Source organism: Pyrus communis, chromosome 11 (genome assembly GCF_963583255.1).
Source record: "Pyrus communis chromosome 11, drPyrComm1.1, whole genome shotgun sequence".
Lineage (NCBI taxonomy): Eukaryota > Viridiplantae > Streptophyta > Magnoliopsida > Rosales > Rosaceae > Pyrus > Pyrus communis.
In genome coordinates, this window is record NC_084813.1 from 16,194,703 (window position 1) to 16,207,803 (window position 13,101).

The following is a 13,101-nucleotide window of genomic DNA, read 5'->3' on the forward strand; positions in this document are numbered from 1 at the left end:
AAAAGTGAGGAAAAGATGTACAACCAGCTTGGTGAACTAACCAAAATGGCAGCAGAAGACGAAGACAATGATGCCACACCACTTTCTAAAATTCCTACTTATGAAGAGGAGTTTCCCTTTCTGCAAGGCTTCACGAATCCACATAGAGAGGAGCCAAACATCGAGTTAGGAAGCCGAAAGGAGGGAGACGACAGAGATAGAGACAAGGGATGCGACAAGTCGGATTTTCAATTGTTTGAACCAAGTCCACCTCTATCAAGTGCTACAGACTGCTACATGATAGATTCCATTGAACCAAATGTTGATGATTCTTTCATTCTAAATTCTTCCAAGGATCCTTTTGAAGTCCACTGCTCGAATTATGGAAGAAAGTTTAGAATTGAACCAAAAATTGAAGTTATGCATGTTCAACTCACTTTCAGTCCGATGGCAGTGCCTCATTGCCTTGTATCGACACCAAATTTCAAAGCTACAAGATGGAAGAAAAGGAACAAGAAGAAGATTCATGGAGTGGTTCCTCATTTGAATGATCTGCCATCCTCGATTTAATTTCAGCATAGTCTCATGACTATAAAGAAGCGCTTCTTGGGAGGCAACCCAAGTTTTCTAAATCTTTCCTTTATTTTTGTAGTTTTCATTTTGTTTTTGAAATCAGTTTTTAATTTCTTTCTTGTTTTGTAGGAACATAGGTTATCCAAGATTCCAGTTTGGGGGAGTTCATTATATGGCAATTCGCATCACACTTCAACGTTGTTCATTCATGCTCTAACAAAAAATCCAGGGAAGTTTTCACACCCTCTCTTTAAATGTGTTATTTGTTATCTTTTCTTTGTTCTAAACATTGAGGACAATGTTTAATTTAAGTTTGGGGGGAGGATTTGAGGGTTTAGATTTTCGTTTCTGTGTTCTGTTTTTATTCTGTGTTCATGCTGTCTATGTTTGCTTAAAACTGTTTTGATTGGAAAGGAATCTGAATATTTTGCTCGCGTGGTGTTCTTCAATTTTTTGTCCTCTTTCCAGCCATATAAAGACCATGAAAATCGGATTTTTTCTTCAAAAGTTATGATCAAATCTTTGTCTAAAGGTCGAAACTGCATGTGGTACTTGCTGTTTGCAACATCTGTTGGCATATGTTCGTTTCCTTTGTTTATTTGTTCTATGTTTTGTTGTTCTATTTAAGTCTTAATGTCATAAAAAAAATTTGTCAAAAATTCAAAAAGATTTTATTTTTCTTGAGTTGTTTTTCTTTTAGTTTGACCTTCCATAAGTCAATGATAATAATTCGCTTTCTTCTAGGTCACAAACTTATTTGAATTGGTTATTTTTATGTAAAATTTCAATTGTTTTGTATAGTTAATCAGATTCTTACATGATCATTGTCAAGTTTATTTTATACAAATAACCAATGTCAGTATGATTAGCTTTTAACTTAGAGAATTATATGTGGATTTTATGTGAAAACTTATTGAACCCTTGTGAGATTTTGAGCCTCTTGCATATTCTTTCTTGTGAGTTTCATGATAGCATTATTATTCACTAGAACTTGCTTCAATATCTCTTGAGGTGAAATCCTAAGTCATGCAACATTAGAGAGATGATTAAGGCTATGTTTGGATCGTTTGAGCCTTTCTAAACAATCTTTTATGTTATATTATCCCTAGTTACCGTTTGAAACCAAACACTTAGCCTTTTCTTTCATTACCCATATTCATCCTTTCCTATTTAACCTATATTAACCATACCCTATAGCTTAGGAGATATCAAGTGGACGTTAATGAAGATAAAGGTTGGGTTCTACATCGAAGATGTGGCATGTACCGAGGTACCATGTATAGTATTATTTTTATTTTTGTTAAAAAAAAAAAAGAATTAGAAAAGAAGAGTTCGAAATTGTTCCATTCTTATGACATGAGTCCTGGACGCCAATAATAGAAGACCTAAGTTTCAAAAGAGGATCAACTGAATTACATTATGAAGATATCTTGGTATTTCTTAAGCTTTAGTTTTTCCATATCCTTTCTTTGATAGCTTATACCGTAGCCTATCATTACAACCCTTGTAAAGACCTTTGATCTTTGGTGTTGCATTGATTTACATTAGTGGAGAGTTGATATGAAGAGCAAGCTTATGGGGTTGTATATTGTTATCATGATTTGAGTGAAACACTTTGCCCTTTAATGTGTGATTTCTTTCTAAGTGATATTCATGGTGGAGGATTTGAAGTGGAAGCTTTGGTTTGCATATACCTATCCGGGTTGAGTAAGTTGTATTCATATTGGTTCTTTCACTCATTACACTTGATAATGTTGTGTAGGGTTTGGTTAATTTTATTTTGAAAAACGTTTAATTCTCTTAAGTTTGGTGACTGTCTCTTGATTGCTTTGAGGCTAATTTATGGAAGGTCTATTGTTTTCCTTGTCTTTTATTTTTGTTTTGCTCGAGAACTAGTAAAAGCTTAGTTTGGGGGTATTTGATAGGTGCATTATTTATCGTATTTTCATAGTAATTATCCCTAAGTTTTGTTAAGGAATTGATCTTAAAAGGCCCTTATTACTTTTCTTTTCTCAGTTTCAGCCATTCTGTGCACTGAGGACGTTTTTGGTGATAATTCGACTTTCCGGAGGAGTTTTGATGCAAGGCCAATTGGAGAAGGAAGCTAAGAGCCTGATGATCATTGTGTCCAAATTTCATAATTTTCCATGGAGCCATTCATTCCAGTTTCACAAATGAATCCCGCAAAAGTTGTTTTCCCGTCAGAATTGCGCAGCTGTGGGAGAATGAAGAATTGAAGGCTTTCCTGATTTTTTCTAGTGGCGTGCTATATATGCCTGGAAAGATAAGAGATGAAGCTACGTTTCTCATATTTTTAAAGAATTTTCCAGGAGATAAATCGACCCCAAAACTGGTGTGCAAGGCAGATGACGTGTTTCCCAAGCCAAGAAGGATTCTTTCCTTGTTTGTGTCATTAATTGTTTAGAAGTTTCTTTTATTTTAGGAGAGCTTCTCCCAGACCTTTTAGGGTTTTTCTAGTATAAATTAGGTCACTAAGCTCTCTCAAAAAATCCATCCATCCATCCATCCATCACCCCGTGAAGAAGAGCTTAGGGACGTGCTTTGCCATGGATTCCGGGTTCTATCTTTCTTTTATTTTTATATCTATGTGTAACTAAGTTATTTTCTAAGGTTTATGATGAAGCCATGACATGAATATTTACGAAGTACTTTGTTAATTATTATCCGATTATATGTCATGTTATATTCTTAATCTTTGTAGGTATTTTATTCTAGATTCAAGTTTCTAATGACTGATCACCTTTTAGGAATTTTGCATCTAGAGATTTAGATAAATCTATGAGGATGACCAATATCAATTAGGTTTATTGGAACTAAGATTAAGAAGAGTAGACAAACTAGTGAGGATGACCAATATCAAGCTAGTCCTACTTGGTTGACATGATTCTTCTATGCTTAATGGGTTTTTATGTGTTTAATTGTATGCCTAACCAATAGGATATAATTATCATGTAGAGATACAAGAGTTGATGCCTAACCATGGATTAATTCATACCTTAGAAAGAACAACCTTTAACATTGGCATGGTAATTGGATAGTAATTGGCTCTAGGAAAAGTAAATAGGATTGTTGTTGGTGGATTCATAACCTTAGGCTTTCTTGTGTCGTGTGTTTATTTTAATTCATTGTCTTTTCTTTTTCTTGTTAATTATAGTTTTAATCAATTATTCAATTCAATCTATTCTTTGTTTGTTTAATTAAGCCTAGCGTGATTAATCGGTTAAATTGGTGTTAAAGTAATCCATGTGGGATCGACCTCGTATTTGCATATATTACTACAATTGATTCGTGTGCTTGCGAGTTTAATTTGGTTTAAATTAATCTAGTATTTAGGTTGGTTTAAATATACATCACGCACCCAAACACACGTAAATGTGAGACGTCAGGCTCATATCTAATAACCAACTGTAACGGTGAATGGGGTTAGGTAGCGGTGGGCCTTAGGCTGATCAACATAGCTACGTGCAATATTGCATAGCCCTAGGCAGATACCGGCAGTTTGGTTCGCATAACCAAAGTCTGAGCTATCAATAAAAGGTGCTTTACGAAAGCTTTTGCCAGGCCATTTTGGGTGTGAACATGGGCCACAGGATGTTCGACTTCAATCCCAACTGACATGCAATAGTCGTCAAAAGTCTGTGATGTAAACTCTCTAGCATTATCCAGTTGAATTGACTTGATTGGATAATCAGGATGGTGAGCACTAAGCTTAATAATTTGTGTTAGGAGTTTCACAAATGTAGCGTTGTGTATGGACAATAAGCAGACATGACACCAACGTGTCGATGCATCAACCAACACCATAAAGTATCTAAATGGTCCACATGTTGGTTGAATGGGTCCACAAATATCCTCTTGAATCCTCTGAAGAAACTTAGGAGGGTTGTGAATAATCTTTGTAGGGTTGAGTATTCAACTTCCCTAAAGAACAAACTTTGCATGGCGGGAATCCAATGTAGGGAGGTAACACTATGTTTGGATGAGGAAAATAAACTTGGAATTTAAGTAAAAATCAGAATTTGTAAATTGACATGCACCAATTCCCTTGTTTGGATTCATAAACATAGAAATTTAGAATTTCTGCATGGAAAAAAACTTGGGATTTGGGACCTCCAATTCCTAAGTTGAAATTCCATGTAAATAGGTGTCATTTCCCAATTTCTCTGATTTAGAGTTTAAAAATAACAAATTCCATATTCAATTCCATTATTCTCAAATTCCGTATTCAATTCCAAACAAGAAAATTCACAAATTCTAGAAAATAAAGTCTCATCATTTCAATTTCCGTCATTTTAAAATTCCTTAGTAATCTTAAATTTTTTTCATCCAAACATAGTGTAAATGATGCTCATGTGATGATTTGAGGATACGGCGCATCATGTCACGTCCGGGATGTCTCATACAATCATGCCAAAACAACAAAGTGCCTTAGAACCCGGGCTCAGGGTCGGCCACATGGTGGGTTTTTATGCCGCAAATGGTTGTGATGTACAATCTACTTGGGAGATGTTCCAGCTTCTCGTGAATATGCTTCTGGCCATACTCGTAAAAAGTGATACAAAGAAATTTAGAATCATTCTCTTCAGTGGTTTCAACATGATATTGATTATCTCGAATGTCTCTAAAACTCAGCAACGTTCTTCTGGAATGTGGAGAATAGAGGGCTTCTTTAATGGTTAAGACAGTACCATTAGACAACATTATATGAGCCTTTATGTATCATTCAGGTTGGATGAGCCTAAGAGGGTTGTCAAAGGTGCTTTCTTCTGTACTAAATTAGTAAAATAGTGTCAATCATGCAATATGGTATGTGTAGTAGCATTATCAACCAGACAACTAACTTCCCCACTAGTCATACCTAGAAATCAATTAATTGAATTGGTCACATGCATAAATATAATTTCATTCATTCAATTAATCAATCGAGAAATAATATCCATAAAATAATTATTCATAATTCAAAACAAAACAAACCAAAACCAAACTAATTATTCCAAACACTTAGAAAAATAGTCCAAAAATTAAACCATAAACCTAAAAAATAGGGGGGGTTCAGCCACTCCTAGTGGCCGAACCCACTAGGGGTAAAAACACCCAAAAACCATGTCTAGAAGAATAAAACTTATTCGTCCATAGAAGTTGATGCCTCATGAAAATCTGATATCTCCATGGATGTAGTAGCATTTTCGGGATGTTCCACATGGGCAAAGTTAGACTCACGACGGGAAAAATACTTAGCGATAGCTTCGGGTAGCTCTGCATATGCATGACCAATGATCATTTGATTTAGTGGGAGCCGATTGAACGGTAGTTTTTCCCTTATTCTTGAAGTTTGGGGCCTTAGGTGCAAGGGGTTGGCTCTTTTGGGTCAAATTTCCTTCTTTGGGTGGGCCTTAGCTCTGTTGACTTGGGGCTCATGGGTGGGCTTGCCGCCCTTTACCATGGCCACGATGATGTTTTCGTTGTTTATGGCTACTAGAATTGGTCGCATGCTCTTGAAGTGCAGCGTTCGAGCCAGTGAGCAGAGCTTGATGATTTTTCATCAAAAGCTGGTTCTACTTTTCAGCGAGAAGTAAAACAGGTATCAAATCCGAAAAATTTGGTAAACTTATGTGCCTTGTATTGTTGCTGCAGGACAATATTGGTGGCATGGAAGGTCGAATAGGTCTTATCCAAGAGATCTGCATTTGTTAAGTCCACTTTACAGAACTTCAGCAATGCTCGGATTCTACAAACTTCAAAGTTTTATTCATTCACGGACTTAAAGTCTTGGAAGCGTAGATGCTGCCAGTCGTGTCTTGCTTCAGGCAAGTAAATGTGTTTCTGGTGATCGAAACGATCGGCCAGAGCATAACACACCCCGACCTGGAATGTCCAATTGGACTCCGGATCAAGCTGTGCTGGCCGACACCCGGAGGGTGACGATGCCATAAAGTGTAGTGATGTGGAAAATGTGAATAAATTTAAACCTAAAAGTACCTAAATGTAAGAGTGCACTTGTAAGCGGGAATGAACCAATTTCACACATGATGTCAGAGCATAAGTAAAGTACAGTAAAGTAAGATGAGAATTATACCATCGAAGGTAACCACCTATACTGAGATTTGCTAAGAATCCTCGTTGACACAAAAGTGCAGCTACTAAACCTGGAGGTTCAAAAAACAAGGGTGAGTGGGCCTAAAAATAAAGTCTTATAAAAACCTTTTTGAAAACATTATAACCCCTCGCCGTAAAACAAGTATAGTTTCCAAAATATACATACTATGTATAGTAAGAAAATGCTGACCATAGCCTGCAATATCTCAAGAATTCAATACGACATAATATTTCGTAAGTAGACACATGACATCTGTTATCACACAATCTCGCATAAGTAAAGATATCATATTGAGTGCTCATCGACACATGCTGACACATGAGTTTATGCAGAGATATTTTGACATGAACAGGACTGGGTGCAACAATGATATACACTTTAGTACTATAATCATGTGAAGACTGGCACTATGCGTAGCACATACGAGTCCTAATTACCTATAGCAATCTAGGACATGACTGTCACCTACAATGGATCCAAAGTAAGCGTACTGTAACACCCCGCCCCGAAATAATTATTTTAAAAAATAATATCGGTGATAGGCCCAAACTAAACTCTTGTTTAGTTAAATACCATTAAACACATTTCTTTATGTACATTTATTAATCACATACTAAATCTATAACCAAAGTTTACTTACCAAACATATAAGATGAACCTTCAACTTGTTCACCAAATTTCTTTTCATAATTCAAATTCCCAACAAAAATTTATCTCAAATTATTTAAGAAATTCTTAATTTCTCACAAAACCTATAGCTAAATTTATTTGACCAAACAAAGGTTAAATTTATACTAAACACTCAATCCCTTTTCTTCTTTCAAATTTTCGATAAAGGTTTATCTCATTTATTTTTAAGGCTATATCTAACTCCCATTAAATTGCATACGTACCCTTGAATGGGATTAAGCCTTTCGTAGTTCACCATTCAATATTAATCCATTTCCAATTATATTCCAAGCAAACGAAATATCCAACATTAGTTCTAATGACTGAATCACCTCCAATGGATACCAAATTTGTATTTAGAATATCCAAATTTGTACAAAATGGCAGCATCGGCTCGCTGGCCATGCGTCATCGTGGGTGGAGGTTTCCTGCGAGTGAAAACCCTAAATTTCGACCAACACTAAAAATTACCAAAGTTTATAGGCAAGTAGATCTCAGTGAGGGGAGCAATTTTCATACCTGTGGCCAAGTTCAATTTGGTCGGGAAACACCCCAAATCGTCCTCGAACCATCGAAAACCCCTAAAAATGGGTTGTTTCAGTCCATCACTTCTAGTGCTCCGTCACCCCTAAGGTGGTCAGAGCTTTCTTCATGGGCTCAAGGGAAGTTCAATGGTGGTGGAGATTGAAGGAATCCATTTCAAAAATGGTGGATTGAGGATATAGGACCCTCATACCCACTGGTGCCGGTTTCACGAAATTCAAACCAATTTCATAAATTTTGGGGTGGAATTGATAGAGGGAAAGACTAGATTCAAAGTATGGATCATTTTGACACCAGTTCCATCGTCAACGGTGGCCAAAATCTGAAAATCCGATCAGGTCGGGTCAGCGGGTCATAGAGGATCCGGTTCTCTCTCCTTCTTCTCCCTCATTTCCCTTCATTTCCTTGTTTTCTGATTAGGTAGTCTCAATCCGTCCCCTCTTTCCTTTCTCTCCTTCCCCTTTCATGTTAACCACCCACGTCGCACTAGAGCCTTCTAAAATAAATGGCAAAATGACTATTTTGTCCTCAACTCCAATCATTAATAACTTCTTTGTTATAATTCCGTTTCACGAACGGTTTGCGCCTACGCACTAGTGAGATCGAGCTCTATTCGAAAATATAAATGGTGACCTCGAACGGTCTATGAATTTTAATTAATTAATTTCCAAACTTCACTCTTCGTAACTAGTTTACTTAAAATCTAAATTCAAATAAATTAATATAAATTCTGGAGAAATAATATAAAATCTCAATAATACAATTACGTAAATTATAATAATTTCTGGAATTTTTTTTTAAAATTCCTCAATTAAATTTTCATAACCATAAATCGATGTATATATAATTCATATATTTAAATTTTCAAGGTATTACATGTACGATGCGATGTGCACATACATGTGAAAGACTGGCTCTGGCCCGGGCAAGTACTAACACCAGTGTAGCAAACAATGAGCAAATAACATAAACATAATCGTGCCACAGTAATTCGATAATTCACATCGACATAATAGTAATAAATAAAATATTAATCATAGCCGTAATTAAAACCCCATAAAAGTATGCATACCTGTGCATCCTGTAGGATTTATGATAATTTGGTAATTTTTCGTTATTTCGCTGTGACAACCCGTCCCTAATTTTAAGTTTTATAAATTTTAAATTAGTGATTTTACGAAAATGCCCCCTTGAGGCAAAGATTTTGACCTTCGTTGACCTTGGTTAGAGAGACGTAGGACTCATTCTTTTGGCGTATTTGTGTAGTACTCAATGGTACAAACGCATAGGCGAAAGCCGGTTGCGAGTCCAGATTATAATGGTATAGTTACGAATGTTTGAATTTGGTTAGTTATATAAATTGAACTCCCATCTTGTAGGAATGAAGCCAATCAGCTTTCAGCAAGGAATTAAGGAACCAATCATATTATTTATGAGGACCAATCAGAAATGAAGGGGAGAAAAAGAAAGGACCAATTGGAAGAGGTGAGAGAAATTGTTTCCCTTCCCTTTCAAACCGTGCACACCCAAACTGCCGGTGACCTGAGTTGTTTCCGATCAATATCCACCATTTTTTCATTGATTCATCCATATCCAACATCTGCAACTTCTTCCACAACCTCCCATTTACCATCTCCACCCATAGTTGAGGATTTTTAGGTCCTAACCCACGAGGAACTTCATCGGAGCACCAAAGGTGCTCGATAACAATTCTTCTGTTCCGGTGAGTTTCACCACCCACCATCACCCTTAATCAACTCCCCTTAGACCCAAGAACAAGACCTGACCATTGATAGGGGCGTTGGAACACCAGAGAAGTCGTATCGACGAACACCCATTCTAGGGTTTCCAACAGATTCGTGGCGATTTGAAGCTTTTTCCGGCCAAATTGGACTTGGCCTTAGGTATAAAACTTGCTCTATTTGTTGAGATCTTCACTTCTGTAAAATTTGAGAATTTTTAGAAATAGTTGGATTTTCCGGCGAGTCAGGGCGGCGCATGGGCCGAGGTATCCCCTGACCTTCCTAGGCTAAATTTGATACACCAATTCCATATATGAAGTATGATTGATGAAATTTCATCGTTTAAACATAGTTATGATAGAGACCATCACTTGATCTTTATATGAATTGACGATCCAACCGTTGGATTGTCACCAAACTTTAGTACATTATAATGCGTAATATTTGAGGACAATAGAAACTGATGGATCAGGAATCCGACGTACAGATCTTCTCGAACTTAATTTGTAAGCTCGTAAAATAAAATGTCAACCGCCACTTAATTCTAGCAATTGGCAGAGATCCGAACGTTGGATCGTAATGAAATTTTAGTATGATGTTCTAGAAGCATAATGTGGATCTTTGGAAGTTACGGATCGGAACTTTGAGATGCGGATTTTTTGGTCTGAGTTACGTAGGATTGTGGAGCCTACTGTAGACCTTTGACTGACGGTTGACTTTTGGTCAATGAGTTTCAAATCATTCTAGAACGTCCTTGGGGATGTATTTTATGTAAGTTAGTGTTCTATCGATAAGAATTCTGAGACGTTATTTGATAATTGTTCTAGATGATGATGGTTCGTGACGCCTCAATATTCGTGCTAGGGAATTGTAGCGCAAACTTTAGGTGAGTGAGTATTTTCCTTTTTATAGTATATATATGATTGATAGTTCCACAAATGCTTTTAAATTGATTTATGCATTTTATGCCATGTCATATATATATATATATATATATATATATATATATATATATATTTTTTTTTTTAAATACTATGATATGGTTGAGTTTTAGATTGCAACAGGGCATACGCATATGCATATTACCTGTATATAATTGTTGTGAATGCTTGGAAGTGCTAAGGTGAACGTGGGACGTGCAGGTAAGTTCAGGTGAGTTTATGGCAACTACAATTACCTGTATATAATTGTTGTGAATGCTTGGAAGTGCTAAGGTGAACGCGGGACGCGCATGTTACAAAAACTGATTTTTTTTTGTTTCCCTTTGTGATTACATGTGAATTTGTAAATGACAACTACAACTAAGTATTGACCAAAGAGCATATCAAACTTCCACCCACGTTTGTAACTTTCTTTAACAGTCATCCAATTAAAAACCAAATCCTCATCATTGTGTTAGAAGGTACCCCAAGACACAAACAAGCAACAAAAATGACTCTTTTTTGTTTTTTCTCAAACTTTTTTGATTTTTTTTTTCAAAATTTTGTTATATGACACACAATAAAACACTTTAAAACAATGAATAACAACATTAGTAGTGATAAGTGGTGAAATTCAAAGATAAGTCATGAAAAGCATTCTATTTACTCCCCCCCCCCCAACACTTACACCAAAAATTGTCCTCAATGTTTCAAAAATAAACTTAAACAAGAAATCAATAAAAGATAACTAGCTAACAAAACAATTATAGCAAGGTAAAAACAATAAAGAGAAGAGTAAAAGAGAGCAAATCTGGTTGTAGGAGCTGGAAATTCCAATGTCTCTTTATTTGAATACATGGGTTGCCTCCCAAGAAGCGTTTGCTTTAACAATTAATCCTCATTAGGACCAGTGGCATGGAATTGATCTTTGAATGGAAGGTGATACTTGAAATGATCTGGTAATGGTTTAAATTCTAAAGTGAGTGCTTGAATCACTGAAATCAACATGTTAGTAGAAAATGAAATTGAAATTTGAGAAGGTGGCCTACCTGTGTGCTGCAACAAGAACTTAAGGACAAAGACTACTTCAAAAGTTTCAAGAATGTTGCACTTGGCCAAATTTGGTGTGAGGGCAGTCATTGGTCCCTTGTGATCCACTCCAATTCCCTTTTCAATGGTGGCTTTAAATACATCATTCTTGATAGGTGCTGAACGTTCCTACCCTATATTTTTAATCACATTAATGGAAAAATAAGAACAAACATCATTAGGATAATTAACAGATTCAGAAACATTAAAATTAATCACATCGCCAACAAATTCCATAGTTAATGCTCCCTTGGACACATCAATCTTGGTTTGGGCTGTTTTCATGAAAGGTCTACCAAGTAAGATTGGCAATGGTGTAGAGTGGGCTGGATCTTAGATCTCAAGCACATAAAAATCTACTGGAAAAATCAAATGATCTACATGCACCAAAACATCTTCCAAAATTCCTTTTGGATATGCATTAGATCGATTAGCCAATTGAATAATAACACCATCATTTTTAAGCTCTCCTAGATTCATAGATTCATAAACGAAATATGGCGTGACATTAATGGAAGCACCTAAATCTAGAATAGGATGTTCAAACCTTGTATTACCAATAACACAAGGGATAGTGAAACTACCTAGATCTTTGCATTTAGGTAGCAACTTTCTTTGCAAAACTACAGAGACATTTTCACTTACTTGTACCCCCTCCTTCTCTGGAATCCGTTTCTTTGTTGTACAAAGCTTCTTCAAAAACTTAGCATACTTCTGAACTTGCTTTATTGCATCAAGAAGGGGGATATTAACTTGTACCTTTCTGAAGCTTTCTAAGATGTTTTTTTCACTCTCTTCTTTCTTAGATTGCATAAACCTACGAGGAAAAGGTACATTTGGTGCAATGGGGTTAGAAAGAATTGAATTTGGACCAACCTTAGCTAAATTGGGTGGCATAGGGGCTTTAGAAGGCTACGACAAGGTTTATTCCTCCCTTGTCGTGGCCTTGTCTTCCTCCTCTTCTTCGAGCAACAATTGTTCGTCCTCTTTTTGGCTTTGTTTGGATGTTTTTGAATTAGTTCCAATCTCTTTACCACTTTTCAAAGTAATAGCTTTAGCAGTTTCAAAACCTCCATTTGGATTGATAATAGTTAAGTTGGAGAGTTTGCTTTGTTCTCGAATTTGTCCCATGAATTCTGCGATCTGTCCAAGTTAATTTTTCAATTTAACCGGCTCTTTAGCTTGGTTTTCTAGATCCTGAGTCAAAGAAGCACAAGAAATATTTAGTGTTTGAAGAATTTTAACATGATCCAGGGACACACTTGAATTTGGTTGAAATTGTTACAGGGGAGATTGTGGTGGCTGGATAGGTCTTGAATAAAACTCTTGAGGTTGCTACCAATATCCTTCTTGTTGAACTTGTTAAGGTTCCCTCCACATAAATTTTGAATGATCTCTCCAACCTGATTGCCATGTCTTGCTTCTCTAGTACCTGAAATCAAAGAAATAAAACGAAATCAAATATCAA